Source organism: Marmota monax, unplaced genomic scaffold (assembly GCF_021218885.2).
Source record: "Marmota monax isolate L192 unplaced genomic scaffold, Marmota_monax_Labrador192_F-V1.1 WCK01_AAM20220418_F8-fsc00440, whole genome shotgun sequence".
NCBI lineage: Eukaryota > Metazoa > Chordata > Mammalia > Rodentia > Sciuridae > Marmota > Marmota monax.
The window spans coordinates 385,877-398,421 of NW_026693298.1; the positions used below are offsets into that span (position 1 = coordinate 385,877).

Here is a 12,545-nt window from a genome sequence, read left to right on the forward strand (position 1 = left end):
CACACCCCTCCTGCACTGTACCCCCATCCTCTATCTGCTCCTTCCTCACTACATGAATTAAACACAAACCTTTCTCCATAATCATGGTTTTGCCTCCTCTGAGCCTCTATCCAGGTCTTTAAAAAAATCAGCAAAGGTAAACATACATACCCCATATTTTCTAGCACTTTTCAGGAGAAAGAAGACTACAGATTCTAACTTCTTTTTACTACCAAAGTACCTAAGTTTTTCTCCTCGTTGGACAAGACTTAGATGGTAGGTGAAGTAATTCTCCTCCCCTAAAGATGCGCACATCCTCATTCCTGAAACCTGTGAATATGTCACCTTATGCAGCTAAAGGGACTTTGCTTCTGTGGTTAAGTTAAGGAATTCTGAGATGGGAAGATTATTCTGGTTGTCTAAATGGGCCTAAGACAGGCACAAGGGTCAGAGAGAGAGGAGATGTGATAGAGGAAGCGGAGACTCTGTGAAGAGGGTCTGGGGCAAACAGGCGGGGACTGATGGAGGCTGGAGAAGATTCTGTAACACCTTATGTGATGTCCAGACCATTCTGGATCTGGAGCTACACAGCTTTACATGGGTGAGACAGGAACTTTCACAGTGTGTCCATTGTTCCCTTGATTCTGGGTAAAATACAAACTTATAATGAATAGAGATTATAATTCAAGGAGAGTTTCTTCCATGGGTTCTTACTAAAATGCAGAGATAACTGAAGCTTTTAACAAGAAAATAAAAACTGACATAATATCATAAAGCATAAAAACCAAATGTGGGGTGCCAATACATTGCAGATAGATGTTGCAGATAGGGGATGGGTGAACCTGCCTCTTGATAGAATGTTCCCTTCAAAGAGAAATCTGTCCTCCTTTAGTGTCATCCAAACAGACCATGAGCAAGTAACCCTAGTCTGGGGGCAGAAAAACAGGCAATTCTCCAATAACTATCTGCACAGATTCAGTCTCACCTTGCACATCTATCTGCACAACGGACACTACAGCAGCTGGGTGACCCCTGGAAGGCTCTGGCCTCTAGAGCCTCCAGAGGGAAGAGCTCCTTGGAAAAGGAAAGGGAACTCTGAGAAAGCCTAAGGGAAACCTGCCAATTGCACAAGCCAACATTTTGTCACTTCTGGGTGATATTATTTGTCTTTATGATATAAGAGAAAAACAGGGTGATATCTAGGAAGGAAGCATTATATTCCTGCCATATTTCTCCATCAACTATGAACATAGTAAAAATCTACATAACATCAAAATCCAGAGTGTCTGCCTCACAGTGAAGAGGACAGGGAACAGCTGGTACGTGGTGTTCTCTTCCCCAGTGCACAGGATTGAGAGAATTGGCCTCCAAGCTGTGACAGCAGTGATAGGAAGGACAGTGGTTAACCTAGGCACATCAAGTGAAGGGTTTCCAGTGAGCTCTGAGAAATTCCCTTGGGATTTAAGGGCAGTGCCCATGGGAGCTGACACTCAGCCCCCCACCCAACCCCCCCCTCCATTTGGCTCACACAATCTCAGAGCTTACTAAGCCCTCCTGGTAAGGACACTGCTGCTGTATCCTTGCCCTTCTTCATTTGTCTTCATTGCCTTCCTGCCCAGCCAGAGCCAAGAGACAGCATCACCTGTGGATGGTGGCAAGGATGGTCCCCACTGCCACTCCAAAGCCCATAAGGAAGTTGTGTGGGGACAGCGCTGGGGACAGTTCCTGGCATTCCTACTGGAATTCTCCTTGTTGGTCCCCAGATACACATAGATATTGGATATGACATTATGGTTCGCCTGCTGCTAGAGTCCAGGGAACATGCAAACAAGGTTTTAGAGCAGTTCTGGGAACCTTGTCTCCTTATATATCACTGGTAACAGGAAAATGCATTTCAGTCATGAGAGTCTTTCAGTCTTGGAAATGGAAGACAATGTGTACAGAGCCACAGGAAATACCCAAAGCATCCCATATCCCATCTCATATAACTAAATGCAAACAACAAAAGAGTTAATGCCTACTCAGGGTTTCACTTGTTATGCAAGAGGCAAATAAATTAAGAATGATTGTAAGTGCGGAAGAACAATTTGAATTTTAAAGAGCTTTTAGCAAAATAGACGTTTTTTCCCCTCTTACACGTGGGGTTTGGTTAGAAGTGCACAGGGGCTATAAAAGCAGGAGGGACATCATATAACCATCACTTACACAGCTTTTCTTGAAAATCTGTAATCATTTATAATGATAAAGTATACCTAGTAAGGAAGAGAGAAGACAAAACATCTGTGGGAAAGTTTGGGTAAAAAGACACACTTCTTCCATCCAGAATCTGATTTTTCCATCCAGAATCAAGTATGTCCTGAATTTTCCCACACTTAAAATAAGTCAACTGAGGATCTCATTCAACTCAGGTGGCTCTTCCCTTCCATGGTGTTCTGGCTTCAGTGATGTTAAACATTTCCAAGATGGTGCATGCAGGGGCCAGAGGGGAGGGACATCGGTCATCTGCAGCTCCACCAGATCAAGGAGGTCTGAATATCTGGATTTAGAATGAAACAGAGCAACAACCTTGGTGAAGCTGAAAAAGTGGGCAGGGGCTCCAAGCAGCAAGTCCACTTATGGTGGATGAATGAAGTCAGAGGTTGCAGAAATACAGTTCATCACAGAACTGGGATGAAATCAAGGACAGGAGAACTGGCCATGCATTGATAATCTATGCATGGATTTCACATGATATGAAGTTTTCTTGTGCTGTTTCTAACAGTATCTCAACAAGAGCAGTTCTGGGAACCTTGTCTCATTATATATCACTGATAACAGGAAAATACATGTCACTCCTGAGAGTCTTTCAGTCTTAGAAATGGAAGACTTAGAAATGGAGCAAGATGTACACAGAACCAGGAAAACATGGAGAAGGTTTGGAAGGGAAAATCAAGAATGTGACAGATGAATAAGATTCCTCTCCCTTGGTTCAACACTTTAGAGATTTTCCACCTGGAAACAAGGGCTGAGGGTGGTGAGCTAGCAGCAAAGCCTGACGGGAGGCGGGAACTCAGGTTTTCCTGCCACCTCTCCTAAAGATGAGGAGAAGGAATGGCCCAAAAGAGAGCTGAAGAAGTTTAGGCTGTTTATAAAGTTGGGTTATGTCCTCAAAGGATGGGCTAGTGCTTTAGGTAATAGGTCTTCTCTTCTAAAACATGAAATAAGCTTCTGAAACATGCCCAGGAAACAAGGCACTAGGAGAAATCCTGGGTCAGAGCAGGCCCTCCACCAGGATGCACATGCATCTGCACTGACGTTTGGACAGTCTTTGTCTCTTTCGATCATTATTGGAACGACAACTGACCAAGGTGGGGGAGGGTAATAAGAAGACCCATTAAAATAAAAGGGAAGAATGACCCATAGAAGATGAAGTTAAAATAACCCAAAGTGAAATTAGCAAACCCAACCCAGTAACTTCACAGAGGTCTTAATCGGGTGTCTCATCTCAACACAGCATCAGTTTGAATCTCTAACTTCCATCCACTTATTAAAAGAGTCTCATCCCAGCCACATAGATGAAGCCTTCCTGTTACCCTTGGACCCTCGTCTCCTCCTGTCTTCAGCAACCCACCCTCAGGGCACTCTTTTCTTCCTCCTTTCCCTCCCTGCTCTTTCTCTATTGCTGCTGGGGTGAAAGGGAGAAGGGAGAGATGTTCCCTTACACAAAGGCAGGTCACCAGGCCTCTGTCTTTCAGTGGATCATTTCTGCTGATGGATGTGGCATATGGGCTACAGAAAGGCTCCTCCAGACAGCTATGCTCACTGCTGCCCTCTGTGGAGCCTTGCTCTGGGCTTTCTGTTGCCTGCACCTTGCTTCGTCCACTCTGGCTGCCCTGCAGGAGCGCATCTGAATCCCCAGAACCTTGGTCTCTTCTCTACTCCATGACCTTGCCTGGTCTACCTTCCTTTGGGGAACCTTAAACCTGAGGGAGTACAATATTGCCCATTAGGTATGACTGTACAATTGTGTCACCTCCCCCTATGCTCCTGCAGCCCAGGCAAGTCCCCAGCTCAGAACCTGAGCTGACAGCCAGCTGGGAAAAGAAAGAAAAGAGAGACTCCTTCTCCTCCTCCTCCTCCTCCTCCTCCACCTCTTCCTCCTCTTCCTCCCCCTCCTTCTCCTCCTCCTCCTCCCCCTCCTCCCCTCCTCTTCCTCCTCTTCCTCCTCTTCCCCCTCTTCGCTGTTTCCTACAAACTACAAGGCTCCTCCCATCCCTGTACAGTCTTCCCCAGTGTGGATTCTGTCTCTCTCCCAGTTCTCCTGTTAGACATCTCAATGGACAAGGCTGTCAAATTAGGGAGGTCGCCATGGCTATTACAGAGACTAAAAAGAGACAATGAGGTGATAGTTCTTCTATCAAGACCTGGGATTTTTATTTTTTGTATTTTTTTATAATATTTCTAGTTATTAATAGTATTAAGATGAACTTAATACTATCTATCTATCTACCTACCTACCTACCTACCTATCTATCCATCCATCCATCTATCCATCTATCTATCTATTTATGGGGGGGTACCAGGGATTGAACTCCAGAGTACTCAACCACTGAGCCACATCCCCAGCCCTATTTTGTATTTTATTTGGAGACAGGATCTCACTGAGTTGCTTAGCACCTCACTTTTCTGAACTCACAATCCTCTTGTCTCAGCCTCCCGAGCCTCTGGGATTACAGGCATGTGCTACCACCAGATTATTTAATTTTATGTGGTGCTGAGGATCAAACCTAGTAACTCACATGGGCTAGGCAAGAGCTTTACCTATCAGCTATAGCACCAGCCCCCTGGGCCCTTTTTGACCTTGGTCCTGATAATTATCCACTCATTTTCTCCTGGAGCAGTACAGCTGCTGCTGTCTCTGTTCAGTGACCACTGGGTCCCATTTGGCACCTTCCGCGGAACTGCCATGATAACTTCTTAGGCCTCCCTGCCCTTAGGAGGAGGACTTCTGCCAGGCAAGCCCTGATCTCTAGGCCTTGGGGAAAACTGCTAAGGCTGATGAGTGCTGTGACTGTCGACACTGAGAGAAGTGCTAACTGGAGAGAAGAGCTAACCGGAGCAGGGAACGAACCTCAAGGGCCGAAAGGCACAAGAGCAAAATGTGAACAGGAGACCTATGTGGCAGGGAGGGGTGCCAGGGAGTCACCAGGCCCAGGCAGCCTTGCCTCTGTGTCCCTGCTCACTTATCTTCAAGCAAAATGGTGCCTGATCACCAGCACTGGGTGCCTCCCGATGCCTCATCTCTGTTGCTTCTCCTTGTTTGAAAAGACCATGATTGTGACTTCCCCCACACTGAAATGTACCTGTGTGGCATCCTATCTGTTCTCTTCAGCTGTAACTCTGCCCCAGCAATATTGTGTTCCTATTATCTCCTCTGCCAAGGGTGACTCGTGGCCCTTTCTGCTTCAAGTGCTGGCCCTATAACTCTGGTTCTGCCTCTTTAAACATATTTCACATGTGAAGGACCAAGCCTTCAATAAATTTTTTTAAAAGTGTGTTGGGCTATCTTCTCCTCTTGCTCAGCACAGCCCTGGCTCTGAGGTGCTCCCTGTGGACCACAGTTGGCACCCTGCATGTCCCTGCGGGTTGTCATCTCCAAGAAGCTTCAACTCCCCAGAGAGCTGACTCCTCCACAGAGACCTAGGTATCTACCCCACCCCATTTCTGGCCCCTTCCTCCTCCTAGCCTGAGAATGTGGCGTAAGCATGATGAGGCCAGATGTCTCCCTGGAAACAGGTCTTCCAGCTCTGTTCATGTTACTGCCTGCCTTTCAGCTTCCCCTCACTGACGACAGCAAGTCTCAAAAAGTGAACAGCCGATACACATGCAGCAGAGTATGTACAAAGATTTCGTCCATCAAACTAAAACATTTTATATTTAACTATAAAAGATTTCTCTCATTAATCTTTGCAACAGATGCTAATAATAACTCATATTAACTTAACCATTTGTCTGTGCTGGCGGTCCACCTGTATTCTCTCTGCAGGGATATGGGGTCACTGTGCCATTTTATAGTCTGTTAGAGGTTCAGAGAGGTAAAGCAACTTGCTCAAGGTCAAGGTCATGGAGCCAGAAAGTAGTACAGCAGCCAGAGTTCAAATGCAGGCAGCCTAGCCCCCAGATGAATGACATATTGTCTACTGATACCTAGAAACTGAATATAGGCTCTCTTTTAAAAAATGTGGAACAATTTATGGTGAAGGAAGAGAAGAAATCATTCAAAGGCAATTAACTGAAAATATAGATAGCAGCTTCTCTTGAACTGCATGAGGTAGAAAGAATCAAGAATAAAGCAGAAATTATGAAGCACTTTAAGTGTAATAGGAACAAGTCTCAATTTTTTAACATATGAATTGTTCTAAATTGTTCTGAATAAAATCAAAATTATGGGGGAGGGGAAAGTGTGCATATTTTATACACAAAGATCAATTTATATGTTAAAGAAAGATACTGTCAGTTTGGAAGAAAATACTATCAAGGATAAACTGACACCACAACCATGTGCACATATACACACAAAGAAACCCCAACAGAGGAGAAAACTCAAGGGACAGGTATACTTCAACCTGAATTACTCTGCTTACCAGGTCTCAGTGGGTATGCCTTAGATTATATTTTTATGGAAAATTCCGACTTCACTGTAAGAAGTAGGCAGCTTTCTTTGATTCCACAAGGCTGGATTTCAAGTATTTTGTAAATCCTCTACAGCTGTGGATGTGCCTTTCCATACACATAAACCAGGGTATTTTAATGCCCTGTTGCCATTAAAAAAAAATTCCACTGAGAGCGTGGTTTATGTTATCTTTTCTTAATTGCCAATCAATATGAAAAGTTCACTTCTTTAATAATAAAAATCTTTACAGGAACTGGGATGATACAGCAAATATAAAGAAGCTACTTGGAGAGAGGAAAATACAATGAGGATTGGTTTTGTAGGGCCAAGGTCCTTGTACTGTAACAGTATAAGTTCATAACGTAAAATCTTCAGTACTTCTGCTGCCTTTATTATACTGAGGCTCATTTTTCATGAAACAAAAAGTGACCAGGTCAAACCCTAAATGGAATATTTTTTGTGTGTATACTGAGGATTGAGCCAAGAAGCATTCTGCCTCTATGCTACCTCCCCAACTATTTAAATAGTTTATTTGGAGAGATGTTTTCACTAAGTTGCTGAGGCTGGCCTGGAGCTTGGATCCTCCAGCCTCTACCTCCTGAGCAATCAGGATTAGAGGCATGAACCACCACCTTGGGCCCTAAATTAATCCTCATCACTGGTGATCAGTGACCACTTCTGTCATAAAGAAGAGACTATAGCCAACCCTTCCTACAGGCAATGTCATATTGTGATCTGAAAAAAGGCACATTGTTTAAGTGAATAAAAACATCTTTTAACTAATTTTTTTTAATTATTTAAATACTTAAAATTTTTATCAAATAAAATTATAATTAAATTTGATTGATTGATCAATGTGTAATTAAGTAAAATATTTTTAAAATTAAAAAAAAATTAAGATAATCCCTTTGGGACATTCAAAAATGTGGAAATATTTTTCCTAGAGTCTCTAGGAGACGCATTACAGCGAATGCTGCCATTTAGATAACCACTGGTGTGTGTGTGTGTGTGTGTGTGTGTGTGTGTGTGTGTGTGTCCTGGATCATACATAACTCTCAGGTGTGAATGTGAGTGTCCCTCTATCTGCCTAGTCCACCGTTTTCATCAGAAGAAATGAGAAAAAATAGCATAAAAAAAACTGAAATGATCACAACCCATGAAAGGCACTTAGAATTATCCTCAACCAATGAGATGCTCTTAATATTCTCACCTGAGCAGGAGTTCCTAGAAAAAAAGAAGAAAGGATTTGTGAAAATATCCAGAAGTTACCTATGTTGAGGCACCCCTGCAAAGCCCCCTGCATTCCATACACATAAGCTAGTTGCCTGGTCTAACAATTTCTCTGAAACTCAATTTATTGTGACATTGCCAACAATGTAGGAGACAGTGTGGACCACAGGCATTGTTCACACACCCTGACATCTATCCACCCTAATGGTGCCTCTGCCCATTAACACAGGTGGACCCACTTATAGATCAGATAGCCATTGTCCATGAAAAAGAGCCACACACATGTGGCGTGTTTGTGATCAGAACCTAGCCCCCTCTTCACCTCTCCAGCTTCCTACAACCTCTTTTAATTTTTTTTAGCTGCTTGGCTTCAGATCTCATCTCTATCCACCTCTGACTCATTGCTTATGTGACGTCCTCCAATCACACTGGCTGATCTGTGCTAATCACTAAATGTCTGACTCTGGGTCAAGATGATCCATGGAATACAAACTTCACCTAAGTCACTAGAGACTATCAAGCTGGGCCCTACCTGGCACTCTCCTGAACCCAAAAGCATTCTATTTATGCTGTTTTTTTCCTGCATTTCTCTTCATTTCTTCTGATGAAAACAGCAGGTAGAGGAAGACCCACTCACACCTGAGATTTATGGATGAGCCAGGACACACACACGCACCCAGGTTTCCTAAATGGCGGAATTCCAGGTAATGTATCTCCTAGAGACTGAAAAATATTTCCACATTTTTAAGTGACCAAAAGGGATTATTTTAATTTTTAAAAAACCATTTACTTAATCATACATTTGTACATCAATCAAATTGAATTCTGGGAGGTGCACCAGGAGGCTCTCAAACCCCAGTTCACTAGGCTACAAGGAAAAGTTAGGACTGGGCTTTTGTCTATGATTTATGCCAGTGAATTCTCTACTTTGTACCTATAAGATCCAGCATCATTTTGAACAAAACTGAATTTCTTGGCTTCATTATATGAAATCTGTACAAAGCACTGTAATAAGGAACGAGCAAGGCATGGTTTATGGCCTCCACATATAGGAGATTTAATTTTGCCTTTTGATCAATGGCCAATCCATTGTGTGAGCAGAGTCAATACCAATAATGAAATGTAGACTGAAAGGCTAAATCAATCCAATAAAATGCAATAGAAAGACTAGAGGACTGAGTAAATTTGGAAAGGCTAGTGCCTGCAAGATTAGTATTTGGACAACAGGTAATTACGAAAATCAATACCTGTATATGAAAACATGACAGGCAGCCATCTGTCACAAACAGAGAACCCATTACTAATAGTTTGGGCTCTGAGTAGGGATGAGAGAACAAAACAGGTCTGGAGGATTCTTATGAGAGTTTTGCATGCATGTACACCTCCCCATGTGACTGAGGGTGGAGAGGAAGGAAAGCTCTGAGCTGCTCATTCTGGGTTTTATTTAGGCCCTTTGCATGTCTCTGTCCCCCTGGCTGACAGCAACTTTGATCTCATGCTTTCCATTTGATATCAGGGCATGCCCCTAGTCCTACACCCTTGCCATCCCTCACCCCAGCCTCATAGGTACCAGGAACCATCATCATGGAGCCAGTAATCTATCAGGTGCAGTGAGGAGGGCTGGGATAATTTGAACCACTACTCAAGGGTCAGCTGTTGGCAGGCACTCCGAATACTAAGAGGTAATACAGATGACCTGGAGGGGACCCACAGCAAAGTAAAAATAAGTACACACTGATATATGCAGACACACAGATGCATGCACAGAGAAGACATATATATACACACATGTGCACACATATATTCATAAGGTAAAATAGCTTCAGTGTCTTAACTAGGTTCCTGTGATGATGAGTGGATGTCCACCACTAAGCAGTCTGCAGTCCCTTAATCCCCTCAAAGGTATCCACATCTCTATTTTAAAGGTAAGAGGCTCCAGTAGACAACACTGGTTTGTTCCAGGTAACCACTGATGAGCAGGGGCCCCAGTATGGGAAGCTGCCTCTGTCTGATGTGATGTATGTGCCCCTTCACTGAACAGCCTATGTGAAACCACAGGGCATTGAGGGTAATTCCAGTGTGGCCACAAGTAAGTCTACAGCCAGGTGCCAGCCATTATCACTATTGAGACCTCCATGCCTAGGCCATGAGTCCGGAACACATACAGGGTCAGTTAGGAAGTCTGTTCAAACTACCCTGAACCATGACGCCTGTACAGCCAGACCAGACGATCCCTTGTGATAAAGTTTTGCCAGATGCAGTGGTGCACACATGTAATCTCAGTACTTGGGAAGCTGAAGAGGATTTTCTAGTTCAAGACCAGGCTCAGCAACTTAGCAAGACCCTGTCTCAGAATAAAAAAACTTTAGAAAAGACTGGGGGACAGCTCCGTGGGACAGCACCCCTGATTCCTGGATTTCCATCGCTCCTTTCTGTCTGCTGCCCCTCATCTGAACAAGCTGATAGGAAGAATCTCCCTCCACACAAGGTCCCGTCCTCAAGAGAGAATCCATTGCCTACCACCCCAGGATCTCAGCCAGATTCCTCTCCAGAACTCTCTCAAGCCATTTTTTTGGAGTGATTGGCAGTGATGCTGCTGATTCTGGAAAGCCTCACCATGTGGGTAGCCCACCTTTTTGTACCTTCTTGGTGTGAGAGTGATCTTGGCAGTCTCAACACTGGAACCTCAATTTGAGTGGGATCCAGCTCACTTGCGGGTGGACACCACCACACTCCTGAGACAACCTCAGGCTAACAGTGGACAGAATGCTTTTGTGGCCACTGAGAAACTCTCCAGGTTGCATTCTTCTGAACCTTACATGCTGGTGTATGATGCCCTCATCAGAAGTCTGTCCTTCAGTTTGTATGGATCTTTTGTTTTCTATTCAAATGACTAAGATGAGAGTTCCACTGGGGATGGGAGACACATGACTTTGATGACTTTTTAGGTCATTTTAACAGTAGGTATTTTTTCACATTTTAAATTTGCCTTAGGTGGGCAATATTTTCCCTGTATCTAAATTTGGCAGTATTCACACTTGGGGCTGGGTAGTTTTGTGTTCTTCCCTGTGAATTATAGGACATTTTGCAGCATCCTTGATCTCTACCCAGTAGAGACCAGTGGCATCACCACATCTTCCTCCAGTTTTGACAACCAAAATTGTCCCCAGACAGCAAATGTAACTCGGGAGAAAAAAATCACACCTGGTTGAACACCACTGCTCCACATTTATTCAAAAAAGATATATGACTTTTCTGATAAGAATGGGCATGAACCAAGTCCTCTGTAGTCCCAGAGGAAGAGAGGGAAAAAAGATGAAAAGCTGCTGGGCTATACATATATCCAAATGCGAGCAAGCAAAATCTATGACAAATTGCAATTATATCTTCAAATCTCTTCTTTCCACTCTTAAACTAATTTAGACTCATCCTCAAAATTGCTTACATGCTATGGAGATGACTCATTATAGCTTATAAAATCTTTTTTATAAAAAATTGATTACTCAGCTGCTTGTATGCAAATTCTTTTCCCTTATCTGAAAAAATCAGAGTTGCAGTGACCACAATGATTTTCCAAAAATAATCACACACCGCAGTGGTGCTATGAACTTTAGAGTGTTCCCAAAGAACAGGGCATGTTGACAATCATTTATGTGATAGACACAGACAATAGTCTCTATAATGCATCACATATATCCATATTATATGGGCATGTTGACAATCATTTATGTGATAGACACAGACAATAGTCTCTATAATGCATCACATATATCCATATTATATCTGCTGTTACCTTTGTAAATGGCTTCAAAATGCTTGTTTATAAGGCAAAGCCATTATATTGCCTAACATCCTCATTCTTTCAATGAGTTCTCCAAGAAGGATAGGCCATAGCTCCTCATATTGATTGCAATTTGAGGAGATAGCAATTGATGCTTTGTAATTTTTTAGGGCTTAGAGGCAGAGATGACTCCAGAGATGGAATTCAGAAGAGGAAGGCACACCCACATGTGCCATTGATAATCTAGCCTCTGCTGCTTCTGGCATGCATCCTTGGTCCTCTATGCCTCAGTATTCTAATGCTGGAAGAAAAGAATGATGGTTCCGTCTTAAAGAGAGATCTAAACCTGAAAACACAACTTTAGTTTAACTGATGTCTTTTCCCATTGACATTTCTCTAAAAAATTCTGAATACTTACTCATCTGACACCTTTCATTTGAGAATCCAAGTAGTGCTTACCTCAGCTTTAATTTTATTGTCTAAAACAGAGGTGTTGTAAACAGGCTGCAGCATTAGACTGCACTGAAGGAAACTGATGTTGCAACATCTGGATCACTTCGGGCAGTTCTGGGTCTCTCCATCCAAATTCTCTGAACAAAAGGAAGGCAGGAGAACATGAGGATGAGCCCTCTAGGCTCTGGCATCTGGTTAGCACACTGATGAATTGTACTTACTAGTTTATACAGAAATATTTCACAATTGTTCTTCTGGTTTCTTTACACATGGACACATCTAAGAGAGCATCCTGAAAAGATCACCTTATGTAAATAGTTTTTAAGTGCACCCATACACATTGATTATATAAGATTCTAGACACATATAGCTGGGTATGGTGGTGCACGTCTGTAATCCCAGCAACTTGGCAGGCTAAAGCAGGAGGATCACAAGTTCAAAGCTGGCCTC

The 12,545-nt window shown here is 43.1% G+C and overlaps 1 protein-coding gene across 4 annotated transcripts in view; it reads right to left on the reverse strand.

Moving 5' to 3' along the window:
* Window positions 1–12,545, reverse strand: part of LOC124100911 (catenin delta-2-like) — a 130,942-nt gene that overhangs the window by 86,927 nt on the left and 31,470 nt on the right. For 3 of the 4 annotated variants that reach the window (XR_009227994.1, XM_058583183.1, XM_058583181.1), the window contains exon 2: window positions 12,102–12,232. The exons of the other annotated variant lie outside the window; for it this stretch is intronic. The gene's annotated coding sequence lies outside the window, so the exon portion shown is untranslated. The remainder of the gene's footprint in view (window positions 1–12,101; window positions 12,233–12,545) is intronic. 4 annotated transcript variants of the gene reach the window in all.